Source organism: Egretta garzetta, unplaced genomic scaffold (assembly GCF_000687185.1).
Source record: "Egretta garzetta isolate BGI_Z169 unplaced genomic scaffold, ASM68718v1 scaffold36, whole genome shotgun sequence".
Taxonomy (NCBI): domain Eukaryota; kingdom Metazoa; phylum Chordata; class Aves; order Pelecaniformes; family Ardeidae; genus Egretta; species Egretta garzetta.
The window spans coordinates 1,163,545-1,178,179 of NW_009259975.1; the positions used below are offsets into that span (position 1 = coordinate 1,163,545).

The 14,635-nt window shown below is 37.6% G+C and overlaps 1 long non-coding RNA gene across 1 annotated transcript; it reads left to right on the forward strand.

Annotated features, from left to right (window-relative positions):
- Window positions 1-11,944: 11,944 nt before the first annotated feature.
- On the forward strand, window positions 11,945-14,635 carry LOC118452455. Its single transcript, XR_004842220.1, has 3 exons — window positions 11,945-12,032; window positions 13,585-13,703; window positions 14,572-14,635. It is a non-coding gene; the product is annotated as an uncharacterized LOC118452455 (long non-coding RNA).

The following is a 14,635-nucleotide window of genomic DNA, read 5'->3' on the forward strand; positions in this document are numbered from 1 at the left end:
TTTGCACTTTCTTAAGCCAAAACATTAACTTCACAGAAAAATATCAACAATATATATCTGAAAAAATACAATTGCATTAGTCAACACCACATTGCAGCAGTGTGAATTTTCTCTTCTCCCAATGGCAATAAGGACTTAAACTACATGGAACTGTGGTGTTTCAGTGTACTTAATTTATACGAACAGATATATGTATTGCTCTATATAACAATGAAATACACTAAAAAGCATTTTCTCTCTATATATTTACATATATATATATAAACCTGTTGCAGGGGAGCTGTAGCACAAGCTTCTTTGCTATCTCTGCTATTATTTTTTCATTGTAGCCTGAAGAGTAATCTGTCGATATTACGGATAATTTATAGTCTTCTTTTGCATTCTCTCATTCACTTCCAGGATGAGACCAAGAATGTTAATTACTGGCCTACAGGAACTGTGATATCATTTCAAATTAATTATCCTTTTGTGATATCCCTTCTTTCAGAATAGCTGGCCCCTAAAGTTCCCCAGTAAATATTCCAAATTACTGTAATGGATGATCATGTGAAGACAAATAAATGAGGAAACTTTTTTTGTAAGTGAGGCTAGTAAATGGTTTGCTTATACAAACTGGTGTTGCAAGTGTTAGTATCTTGATTTTGTGTGGCTAAAGACAATACTTTATTATTAATTCTGATATTTTTTTTCCTCCTTAAACCTTCTTATATCCACAAAAGTACTTTATAGTAGTGAAGAATTGTGTTATAAGTGGGGTTAAAAACAAGTTTTCCATATCTGCTCTTAGGTTCCTGTTTTTAGTATGTATAAACTGAATTACAGTGGTGAATTTTATCAAGAAGCCAGGGGTTTATGCTAAATCATAAAAAAAGGACTCTATTACTTGTCATGCAGTCTTTTTCTGAGGAAATTAAATGAACCGATCTTTGTAACACTCATGTTTCTTCCTTAAATTCTTCTAGAGGTGGTGGTGGGGGGAATCATGCCCGAACCTGAGATATTTGGAGCCGACCCAGAAGTGTTACTTCAGTCCTCTTGTAGCCATAGGTTTTTTTTTTTTTTTTTTTACTGTGTCATTTGTTTTTTGTCTGGAGTAATTAAGTGGTATGTTCTGCCCATGAGCCATTCCCCGTGGTTTGTATTTAAGGTTTTCACCTTTATTTCTTGATGGGAGAGAATGAGAAGGTCAAGTATTTTTTTCTGCCACTCACATAAGTGTACGTTAGAAGTAGTTCACGCCATTGCCTGTATGGAAGAACTTAGGCTTCTGAAGTTGTTTGGTTGACCACATGTAAAAGATACCTCAGTGGTGCTGGAGAAATAATGAGGGTGGAAAAACATGCTGCTTACAGTTGAAGTCCGTGCAGCTGGGAAGTAGTGAGAGGAGCACTAGACACTGTAAATACTTCATAACAGTAGAGAAAACTTATGTGCTATTATGGTATATTTAAGTTGTGAACTTTTTAAGAATGTTTAATATCTAGCGCCTTGGGAAATTTTTAGAAGATCAAGTGCATGAAGAAAGGACTTTACTGTTATCTGGTGGTTTAGTGCCAAGAAGCAAATATTAGCTAGAGAGAAATTGGATGTTTAAACATTATTAAGTTTAGTTTAAGTGAAAGTGTGCATAGGATATATTTGTACTTATTCTAAATGCTGTCTGGAACTGAAAATAGTTTTATTATATTGGGAGTAGTAAAGAAAACAACTTGCTGAAGAACATGAGGTAAGGGACTTAAGCTGTGCCAGTTATTGAGCTGAAAGTACAAACGGGATCTTTCGGGATAATGGATGAGTGTAAGATAGACCTGATTGCACTTTGGAAGTATATTAGTGTTGTACGCTTTGTACAAGTGGCTGTATATTTTGTAGATTTAAAAAAATAAAAAAGCAAACCTATCTTATGCTGTATTGTGTTGATCTAGCCTTGTGCTCGGCACAGATTTGGGTTAGTAGTCTCTGAGATTGTATTTGAGGGGCTGGCTCTCTCCCCATGTCATGTTACCATATTTATAATTAGAAGCATATGCAGCAGACTTGCACTCTGACTGGAGAAGAGGGCAAGGGTTATTTTGAGGTCTTTTGTGGCGTCTGTTTGAAACATTGCTTGTCCCTGCATGTTGTCTGAACGCAGCTAAGGTTACACAGTCTTGCAAAAATTAAGGTGAAAAATATAATTTCTAAACTATTAGTACATTTCTTAGAATTTCAGTTATTCTGGTTAAGTAGGAGGTGAGTGTATGTGCTGGGGTACGAGTAGCACATGTCGATTTGGTCCCTCTGATTAGAGAGTGGCGGTTACAGTAGGATTGTTTGAAAGAATTTTTCTGTGTGTTATCTTGTAGGGTAGGTTGTTATCAGTGTGTTCTTAAGTCTTTATTTGGTTTTAAGATAGCAGTTAGTTTCTGTGGAAGACTGGTTCAGAGTGGTGTAAGGGTCTTGAGACTTTTCTTGCACAGGTTGGGTTCATTCACATATCGTGCTAAAGTGAAGTAAGTCAGAAAAAGAAACTATAGTATGCGTACCCAGCCATCAACACGAGCTACTTCGGAATCATTTGGACGGTGCCCAAGCAGTCATGTGTCTCCTTCTGCATATGCATATTGCTCAAGAAAGTTGCGCTCCTGATTTTGGTCCACAGCTTGTTCATGTTTTGTGAAGAATTTCTGAAGAGGAAAAAAAAAACCAAAACAAAACAAAAAATTGTTTAACACCCTAATACTTTCAAGGACCCTACTGATAGCATTCTGATGCAGAGTTGATAATCAGTATTATCGAGTCGCAAGCACTTGATTACAAGATGCCAACTTACATAATAATACTGTATTATACTGCAGGACCTGATGGAATACACTGATACCAAGCAGGTGAAAAAAGTATCACTAATGTAAATTACTAATCTAATTGCTAAAACTACAAAGTGTCTGTTCCGTAGCTGATTTCTCAGAGTAATTTCAGTGTACAAGTTGAAAGATCCTTACGTGATGTAGCTGATTTCTCAGAGTAATGATTTCAGTGTACAAGTTGAAAGATCCTTACGTGAATTCTTTGTTGTAAAAGCCTAAAGCACGGTAAATGGTGATAAATTGCTAACAATTATTTTTGTGAACTAATTAGGATTCTGTGGTTATTGTGAAAGTCACTTGTCTATTTATGAGTTAATTCATATTGCAGATCCTCTTTTCATTTAGTTTTGAGTTCAGTTGAAAGAGAAGACATCGTAGCCATGTATCAGCTATTTCTATCCCCATTCATAAGCAGGGTTGGAAGTGGATATACTTTGGTGATGTGTTTTCTAATGGGATTTGAGCATAACTAAATTATTAATAATACAGAAATAATACCTAAATTAAATTGTTGATGATAGAAATATCAAAACATTTATTGATACAAAATTTTCATGCAGAGATTCAGCTGGGGCTGGCTACTGTTGGCTGGTCAGTAGAACCACCTGGGATGTTAGGGGAATTCTTGCCTGTCTTCTGTCCATCTCCAGATGTGTAATTTACTTTTGTTCTTCAGATTTGCAGTCCGTGGTTCCAGTAGGGTTCCGAGCTCAAATTACTGGCTTAGGCAACAGCTAGCGTGGCTTTTTACGTGCATCCAAGATGTTGATGGTTTCTTTTGGGAAAAAAGCTGCAAAGCTGGGCCTTCTGTCTTTATCGCATCAAGGTGAAATGATTACAGAGTGCTAGATATAAATCTCTAGTAGTTTGTGCATCTAGAAAATTAGCTCTTGTAGAGGGTGGTAGTCTGCTTTCTACGTGAAATGACTTGTTTAAGCGTTATGTGAATTTCTCTCTGACCTGTATTGATTACCTGTTGATTGAAAGTAAAATGGAAACCTGCTTTGTTCACTAGTTGGGTTCCAAATGCCCTGTATCTGTCTTGCTGTGTAATGTCATAGGGCCAATAAGCAGAGTGATGTGCTAGTATTTGAGAGCAGCTCTGCTTAAGGAATGTTCTAATGGGTGTCTGACTTCAGCACATGCTTTTATTTTCTTGTTATGAAATAGCTCATACCTTCTTACCTTCTAAGACTTATTTTTGAAACAGTATTTTTGCTTTATCAGGAGAATAGAAAAGTTTTTTGGTGGTAGGGAAATAGTATTTCAATTGCCTGGTTTTCTTTGGTTTTTTTTTTTGGAGAAAATAGGTGAAGCTAGTGACTGCATCATAGAAACACAATACATCAGTGTTCATTATTATTCTTGAAGATGTGTTTGAAAGGCCAGTATGCTGTTTTCAGTTTGAACAGATTGAAAGCAATGTGTATTTTAGAGGTAGAAAGCAGCGCTGAGGAACTAATTTAAAGGAGAAGTTTTGCTGTTATCATGGATTCAAAAATCAGACTACTGTTGGCAAAGCTGAAATACAAATTCTGTTAAGAATGGCACTTTGCTGAGGTCTGATTTCTGTGAATGTTTGAAGTAGCTGCTCCTAAATTCCCAAATTTTATTTTAATTTAGTGTTCACATTCTCTTTTGTAACTGACTTACCTGACGCTTTTTTGTACAATTGTGTTTATGCTACATTCTGTAAAATATGCTCTTTTGTCTATTATGTATATTGTAGATATGGCTGCAGCAATTTTTGCTCTTTATCATTTGAATGGTGGTGCATGGACTCTAAATGTCAGTGGTCTATCTCAAATTTTATTTTGGGTCGTTTGATGCCAAGTAGCTGTGCTGGTATGTCAAAAATATGGATATTTTACCCTTATTTAGCGTAGTTGTGCCTCGGGTATATGGTTCATACTGAAAAAATGGTGCTTTTATTTATACAGTTTTCCTTCCATCCTCCAGAGTGTGTATTTTTATTAAATTCAGATGAAGTGGAGATTCTTATATAAGAATATATTGTGTAACTGGACTAGCAGCTCTCTTCTAATGCATTATGCTTATGCTATATTGCAAGTATTCTGCTAGTAAACTCAAGATGACTTATTTGTCTATTGTAATTAAAAAAAATTCTTTACAAATATTTGTGGTGCCTACTGACTGAAAGAGACTGGATTCAAACCCAGTGAACGCTTCTTTAAACAAAAAAATGAAAATATGACTCAAAATTCTCAATTCTGGCTGAAGGAAAAGAGGGGGTGTGATGTGTAAAATTTCCTTTACTTATGTTATGTGAAAGACTCAGAGATAAAATACCTATGAATTTCAAAAAGCAGATGTAATATAACAACAATTTCACATTCATGTTATGGCTTCAAACAGTGTAGCCAGGGCTCAATAAGGTAGGAGTACAGTTGTATCTCAACAGCTGTGGGTTGTGGTTTTGTTTTGGCTTTTTTTTTGTGAAGTTGTGTAGTTCTTAAGTTGGTAATATTCCATAAAGGGATTTATTAGTGCACTTTGTTAGCTCTTTTAAACTACCAAAGCTTTATCTCGGAAAGGTAAAGAAGGCCAGTTGAAAATTATGAAATACTTTCTTGAGATAAGGTAAAACTTAATATTCTTCAAACCCATCCTGCAGCTCTTCTCATTTCATAGAATCATAGAATCATTTAGGTTGGAGAAGACCTCTAAGATCATCAAGTCCAACCATTAACATAACACTGCCATCCCACCACTAAACCATGTCCCTAAGCACCTCATCTACCTGTCTTTTAAATACCTCCAGGGATGGGGACTCTACCACCTCCCTGGGCAGCCCGATCCAGAGCCTGTCCTATTGCCCCTTACCAGGGAGAAGAGACCAACCCCCACCTCGCTACAGCCTCCTTTCAGGCAGTTGTAGAGGGTGATAAGGTCCCCCCTCAGCCTCCTCTTCTCCAGACTACACAACCCCAGTTCCCTCAGCTGCTCCTCGTATGACTTGTGCTCCAGACCCCTCACCAGCTTTGTGGCTCTCCTCTGGACACGCTCCAGCAACGCAACATCTTTCTTGTAGTGAGGGGCCCAAAACTGAACACAGTATTCAAGGTGCGGCCTCACCAGTGCGGATTACAGGGGCACGATCACTTCCCTACTCCTGCTGGCCACACTATTCCTGATACAAGCCAGGATGCCATTGGCCTTCTTGGCCACCTGGGCACACTTCTGGCTCATATTCATACTTCTCCATACATGGCTGATACCTTCTTTCAGATTGATGCCAATAGAGATCTGAAGGTAATTTGTAACTGTAAGATGCAAATAGGATAGTAATCTGATTTGCCAGAAATCTAGATGTGATTTTTGAATATGTGTTCATAGGAAGGGTGGGGTTTATGTTGGCTCTGCATGTGAGTGATGGTCCTGTACTTGTCTGTTTCAGATACCACTGAAAAAAAAAAGAATTCCGATATATAGGAAGAGGTTCATAGGTGACATGTAAATTATAAGGAACTTAAAACTGAGAAATTAGATGAATTCCATCTTTAGATTGTGGATGTTCAAACGCTAAACTTATAAACATAGCAATAAGAAAAATATGAAGCAAATTTGGAAGTTTCTAATAATTTGAATAGTTTACTGAGGTGGTGGTGGATTTCTTTATTACTGGAAAACTTTAATGTTATTCTAAAGTATGATTGCTTATGAATAGAAATTAATTAAGGGGGAACTTGTGAGTTTTATGTAAGCAATCAGACTAAATCACAAGGATCTTCACTTGTCTTATGTTTCATTATTATCAATCTTTTGCTGTATTTTCTCTGTAGTGTTTTCATTCCTGTGAAATAAATGCCATTTATTCAGTCTTACTGTCTGTGCTTTCATCCTTTAAAGTAGGCCTAGCTGAGTTACCTTGTATTATCCACATAAAAGAGAAAAAAACCCATGCAGCATTATGATGGTATATCTGGAGAGAGGAGGGCAGGAGAAGTGGCCTCATAGTTTATATTTTGAGAAACTGTCCTCAGTTGCATCTGTAGTAATTGCCCATTTTTGAGTTATTGTAACTTGCTATTTAAGAGGACTCTGGCACTTTTTTAATAGGTTACCATTAATAAGAAGTTATCTGTTACAAACTGCTGTCATGGGCAGTTAGGAACGTGAATGATGCCTTCTGGAAATTCTCACTTGTTGTCTTGGATGATGGTGCTGATGTTCGGTACCCCCTGTATTTATCAGCCTCTTTCCAGCTTTAGCTGTAGCGTAACAGTTTGTGGGGCTGTGTAGTGAACTGGATCATGGAGCTCATTCAAGCTAGCAATAACCTGGGGAAGTATGCTGTTTATAGCTTGTTACAGCAAAGTAATCCAGTTTGCAGTTCATTCCATGGAATAATGGAAAGTAGTACCACTGAAAGTTGGTGCAGGGAGAGGAGCAGAAGGAGAACTGGCTGAGGAAAGGGATTCCTAAATCTGGTGCTCTTACTATAACCAGTGTTTAGGTGATTGTGGTCTCGGTTAACCAGAGGGAGAGTGAGTGAAAGAAGCATTGGTGCCGACTTGTCTGAGTTTGATGTAAGAAAAAAAGGAATTTGTTGGGTGTTTCTTGCAGAACTATTGGCAAACACTGTAAGGTTTCACATGTTAATTATTTTTAAAGAGTGTATGTCTACAGGGACAACCTTCCCTCCAGTATGGAGTCAGTCAGTAACTTGCATAAAACCACCTGAAGCTCCACATACCCGAGACCACCATTCTTTGCAATGTGAATGTGTTGGTCTCCGTAATTGGAGGGAGACTTGTAGTCTAGAAATGCTTTTGAAATTGCAAAATTATACATTTTTAGGAAAAAAAGCTGACAAAACCTTCTGTTAACTTTGTCAAAGACCAAGTTGCAGACAGCTGTGGAAAGACTGTTTCCATCAATTAAAAGCAGAAAAGAAAGAAAGAAAAAGGGTACTTCTACAGGCTGTGGGCTGTTTCCTAGCAATAAGAATGTCAGAAACCCTTTGTTTATTTTTTGATTTGTACCTGTTAACTGAGGCACAGGAATTTCACTTTCTGTCAGGTAAGAGAGATGGGGATTTGAAAAATGTGGTAAAGTGGGGTTTTTTACTGTTGGAGGAGAAAAACTTTTGTCTGATCCATCACATGGATTGTGTTTTGGCAGCTCCTCAAATCAGTGAAAAGAGCAGTGTAAATAGAAGGTAACCCTCAGATCTGAAACAGACGTATGGGATCATGACACAATGCCTAATAATTTGCCTGTTGCCTCATAAACATGTTTGAAACTATCGCTTTCCTAGAATTCGCGAGGTAAGTTGTGTCTGAATTTGTAAGCTGCTGCATTGTTTTGGGCCACACCAATTTCAGAGCTACTCTTTGATGTTTTCTTACCTGCCTAGAAGCAGTTGCTTTTGATCTCCTGCTGTTCCACCGTTGATGTTGTTGAGGATCTGTGAAGGTGTTGCTGCACCTACTTTGCTGAATGAGAATCTTCATGTAATTCAGAGTTGCAGAAGCAGCTCTGAGTGTGGTGGTCATATATAACTCTTCAGTTGATATTGTGTAAAATGATTCATCTTGTGGGGGGAACCTCTTACACTATAAATTACTGTATACTGAATTACTGGAGTTTGAAATTCCTCTTTAATAAGTTGGGAAGTAGGGGCTTGGGCATGTTTCCTGGTTGCTCTGCAGAATTGCAGCTTCATTCCTGTGTTCAGTGGAAGACAGTTGCTTTACTGACCCGCAGCTGAGTTTGAGAGCTGCTAACCCCACAGTGACTGCTGAAGATGCTGTAATTAAGTAACCGCCTCTGTGCCTGATGCACATCTCAACACAGTATAAATAGAGCTCCAGATGGCACCTTACAGATGTCAGGGATTGACAAGCCTTTCTTGAAGACTACAGTGTGGCTGGAACATGAGGTTTATAGGCTTTGAGATAAGGTGGTAATGGGAGATAGGATCTCTACCTGGAGTAACATGTATTTTGGTGATTAGATGTGGTCTTCTGGTTACATTTATTCTGGAGGAGCGGGGGATGAAATTATTCTCTGCAACTGGGTCAGGAGGAGCCCTACTATTTATTTATCATATAGTTTAGGATTATTTTTTTAAAAAAAAGTTTTAAGTTTTTTAAGTGCCTTTTAAAGCATGTTTCTTTTTAACACTTGGTTGTCCAGATAAGGGTATGCATTTGCATTGTGTTTTAGAAACTAAGCCATTTCTGTTGCTAAAAGCATTAGTAAAGAATGTGCGCTCTCATGATGAGGTCATTCTGCCTGTTCTTCTGGTGGTGGTAGTAGTTTCTGCAAAATTAAGTATTTCTGGTTAGATGCATTGGTTGCCATATTGGAGAAAGCTCCTTGAAGTCTGCTTTTAGAGGTGATCTTGTAATTAACATGAGGGAAGATGTTTGTTTCCTTAAATTCAGCTTCAGTCTCTATGCAAGTTTTCCTTTGATATTAGGATTTATGTGCTACAAAATCCTTTGTTTATGAGGTGGGGTGTGCAAGTTGGGGCAAGAGAGCATTTTTTGAGAAGGGCACCTGAAAAATCAAAGGACGTAGAGGTAGAAGACAGGTTTGTGGAAGAAAACAAAATTAATTGGAAGGAACATTCTGTGCTAGTCTTGTACCATTTGTCTGTTATAGAGTTGTGTAAGTCAAAGTGAAACAGGAAATCCTGCTCTAAGAGGAGAGGACAGAACAGTGGAATCACAGGAGCTGCAAAGGCAAACCTTAAGATTTGCTGTATGGAAATGAAGCACACTTAGTAAGATGTTAATGTACCCCAAAGTTGGCTGTCCATCTCCAGAGGTAATAAAGGTGTATTCTCCTTGAGGGGAGATATTCTCCAGGTAAGATACTCAGCTAATGAGGAATAGCACTTGAGTCTTTTAAGCATGTGAAGGACTTGTCAGCCGTTGCCTCAGATGAATTGACCTTTTGACAAGCAGGAATTCTGCAGCGATCTCCTGTGAGACGCCTGACCCCTCTAATCAGGGGTGATGTTTATGACTCAAATTGGAGGCACTATCTGTTACCTCAGCTGGTCTGCAGTAAGAGAAGACAAACTTCCTTTATTAGCAGCACACAGATGATGTTCATAGAGAGCTATGTGAATGTCTATTCATTGGCAATGTGGAATTGCAGGCTTCTGAGTGAACAGTGAGAGTCTTGCCTTGCTTGGGCAGTTAAGCTAGTTCTGTCTGCTTTCAGAGCTGACCCCCTTCCAACCTGGAGATACACATAGGGCAGAAAGGATTTGGGCCTCTTGGTCCTCTGTGACCTGGGAAATAAAGCATTGGTAAGTACAGATGTGAAACAGTACTTCCCCAGGCACAAAAAGCAAAGTACTCTATGCTGCTGGTGTGTTGCTGTTGTAGAAGATGGAATTTTAAACCATTGGGTTTAAAGGAAAGATGTGACTTCGGTGTAGTTCAGTTTAAATTCCAGGGAGTTAAAGAAAAATGTATTAATAAATTTGCTTAAATTCAGTTTGTAACTCAGTTTATAAAAGAGGCATGGGAAATGAGATGTTAAAACCATGTGCATGAGCTTAAATATCAGGGTATCGTAGAGGAAACAATTAATTTAAGGTGAAGCTGATAATGCCCCTTTAAATAAAAAAAAAAAAAATGTAAATGTTGATTTCTGTCCTACCCAGAATACCATATTTCAGTGTTTGAGTTTGTGAAGTTGGAAAGAAATCTACCATGAAACAGTGGAACAGCTGGAATTGGATAATGGAGCAGGGATTCTGCACTTGATGGCAGAAATGGATGGTTAAGGTAGCCATAGGATTAATGCAGCATGCTGTGAAACCCATGAGCGCCTGTACTGTAATTATAAAAAGGAAAGGTCTGTAAACAGACATTAATTCCTTTTACGGATGTAACCATGAGCATGTGCTGAACGAAATAGGATACATTTCAAAACTTTTAAACAACATGCATTGCAAGTATTCATCAACACAGACTTCAGCAGTACTCTGTTGTTGAGGGTTTGTATTGGGTAGGAAAAGCTTGCAGTAATTCCATGAAATGAAGCAGATGCAGTAATTGCATTGCAATGTAAACACAATGTAGAGTGGTGAAATAAATTTTATAACTGGCATGCAGTATTCATGGATGGTTTTGGTGTTTTGTTAGCTAACATGATAAAATATACATCTGAATTAATTCTGGAAGCTTTTTCAACTTTGTGTTATTCTTTCTTTAATTTTGGTCATCTCATTCTTTCTCTTATATTCATGTCTACCATCTTCTGTCTGCTCTGGCAGCTGCTATAGAAATTTCCTTCTCAAACTTTCAGCTATTTTTTTAATGGTGTTACTGATAATTCATGGCAGTTGATCATACAAGCTTCCATTCTGTAATTGAAAGGATCGAGATTTATATGACAGTATAGATCTAATTCTGCAGGTCACACAGTTCAAACAAATAATCTGGGTGGATTAGTAATTTTGTTACAGTTTGTCTGATTACATAGTTAGCAGCTCACTAGTCTTCACTAGTTGTCAAATTTTGTAGTTGTTCAACCTCTATTAAAATGAATTAAAATTATTTGAGCAATGTAACTCCAAAAGAAGCTTGAAACTTGTACACTATGTAACAGTGTAATGCTAAAAAAGCCTGAAATTCTCTTAATGGCCTGTCGGGGTAATAAAACTAGAAGAAGAATAAAATGTGTGTGTGTTTATGGATATATTCTGTTGAAGCTTGATGGTACCTGACTTTTGCTCCAAGCTTATGTTAAAAACTTGTGTTACTGATGAATCATAATTTTCTTCAATATTGGGAACAAACTTAAAGGCTAATTTGTGATATGTACATAACCTCGCTTGTCATAGTCTGCTGTAACATGACCTTTGAAAGAGATGTAGGCAACTGTGACCCGTCTTCATTCATTTCACTTTTAACTAATGTTGGACTTCCTTGGACAGACTCAGCCAGATGTTGTCCAGAGATGCAAGAATAGGGTGAGCTCTCAAAATTCACTTTCTTCCAGTGTTGTGAAAACAGGCAGCTGGAGGGAGGCGCTCGACATAGTCCCTGCTGAAGGAAGGGCTGCAGCCTGCCTTAATCAAGCACCAGAGAATCTGTAGGAGAGCCTGGGGTCAAAGGCCTGTATTCTCTGAAACCTTGTTTTACACGACTCCTCTGTTCCTGGAAGTACTCACTGAAATTTGTGGCAACCTTGGGGGTGGGTGTATTCTACTTTTTTTTTTTTTCTTTCTACTCAAAGTAACCTAGTACAAATTTGTCCTGCCTGAGTGAGTGTAGTTCTGTTCCCCCAAGGTTAATTGTTGAAATGTTGGGTGGGAGAAAAAAACCCACTGTTTTTCGACTTAATGGTTGCAAAGGAATTAGAAGAATAAAGATTATAGTGTTGGGATCTGACTTTGGAAAAAGTGTTTCAGTGGTTTCTTGTTATTCTTGTTAATGTGCATTACTTTGATCTAAAGCAAATATTCATAAGTTTGTTTTGCTCAAGTATGACTACTGATAGCTAAACTGGAAGAGGACATTTCAATTACTGGTTTTCCAGTGGTGGTACTTAAACACATTGCTTTTTCCCTTTTATTGCACCTTTGCTTCCAGCAAGGTGATGTGTGTGCATTTTGCATAGGTGGAAAGAGGGAGCGGACAGGAGGGAGGAACATAATAGCTTAAATAACAGCCTAACAAAGTGCTATCTGTTCCATGCACATAAAATACATATAATAGTTGTAATTTTTTCCTTTATCGTAAGGTTTTGACATTTGGGATGAAGTGGTTTTGATTACCGTTAGTAGCACGAGTTGTATAAAATGATTTACACGTTCTAATGGTTTTCATGCTTCAGCAAACCTATTTTTAGTAATGGATTATCACCCTTTATAGTGCCTGATCATCTTCTCAGAAAGCTTGCTAGGGCATTAACATGAGAGAAATAATGTTTGTTTGGAGTTTGATTGTACACTTGCCTGACTGCCCTGAGCCCAACCACTCATCACTGCCTTACTTGCTGAGACCTCCTTCTCCTTTGGCACCACTGCTTAACTGACAACAATTAAAATGGCCTAGGGAAGCCTAAAAAGGCCACCTTTATTGATCTGGCTGTTGTAGTTTCAATTGTAGTTTAAACAGCGGTTCTGGGAGAGGAAGCCACTGGCAAGGATGCCAGTGACAAGCAGCTGGGAATGGTAATGTCTTCAGTTTGTTTAAAAAAAAAAAAAAAAAATCGTAAGTAGGCGAATGGTTTAACAAACAAGATTACCTTGCTTCAGGTAAGGAAGGTGATGGTGATTCCCGAAGTAATCTATTGGATGCAGCTTCAGGATAAGGCTATTGATTCGACAGCAGTAGCATGTGTGCCTTTTCACACTGGATTTTCTTAGATGAATTGCATTTTGTTATGACTTTCTGTATTGCTGTTAACATCATCCTACTGGCATCCTGCACCAGTTCTGAAAAAATATTTTCAGTTAATGGAAATACGAGCAGGTTTTTTTAGTGAACTAAATTTGCCTCCTTGTAAATACTGAAGAATTTCACTGATAGTTATTTTAAACTTATGGGCAAAAATATTCAGGTATGCAACAGTTTTGAGCAGACTTGTAACTGGATAGCATTGTTAATTAAAAAAATACTACTACAGAATTATTCTTTCTGGCATTGACAGACACTGATTTCTGGGTTAGATGCAGTGAAGACCATAAAATGCTGATATTTTAATAATACCTGCAATTGCATTCTGTATCTTTTCCTTGCAGATCTTCTCTGGCTTTGAACAGCCATGCTACTCTGTTGCCAAAAATCAAGTAAAGCGAATGTGCATATTTATTCTCCTCTTGAGTTTGAAGAAGGTGGTAGCTTCGTATAGTGCCTGAAGGTAATTCTTTCTTTGCTTGAAGTTAAAAAGTTTGAGTCTGCTGATGCATGCCTGGCAGATGCTGTCATAAATATTTTTGATCTCAGTAATGTTTTGGGGTTTTTTTCCTGTGTTTTAAGTAGTTAGCTTTAGTGCTAAGGTATGGAGGGGGAAATGTTTGACTACAACTTTACTTTTTGTACATGATGTTTTGGGACAGATTCTTTCTTAAATATCACTTGAGCTTACAAAGTAATGTTTATCTGAAAACTAGGTAATGTACAAGCCTTTTGCTTCGCTTAGGTGGAAGAGAGCTTTTTTTTTTTTGGTGGGTGCTCCATGGTGCTTGCTTTAAACATTGTATTATTTAATACATTTGTTTCTAATTCTACATGGACCATGGTCACAAATATACTCTTTGTGAAAAGAAGTCTCTTTACAGGCAAGACTGATGAATTCTGAAACCTAGGCCAAATAATTTAGTAATAAACTATTGCAGGCTTGTTCTTGGTGTTCAGCAGTTTTTGTCTATCTAATAACTTTGTTTATGGAGTATATTCTTCTTTTTCCAGTATAAATTGGAACTGGTGCCACTGAGTATAGTAGAGTTCAAGTGCAAGGGCAACAAAACTCAATTCAGATCAAATTATTTAACTGGGGCTTTTTTATTTGATGTGGTTCTGTTTCTGAAGCCTTGTTGTGAAAATGCATGTTTTGACTAGTTTATTTACTGTAATTAATACTTGAAAAGTGTATGGGAAGCTGCTTTTTTGAAAGAAAGCTCTTTTGACTTTCTGGACTTACTATTCTGGTAAAACCTTTCCCCTTCCCTATTTTAATGGTGTATTTGTTATTTTTCTCTGTGGTTTGTCAATTTTTCTCTGTTTAGGCAAAGAGATAAATGCAAATTCAGACTCGTATTAGAATAATACTGTTAGCTGCGTAGACCTTGC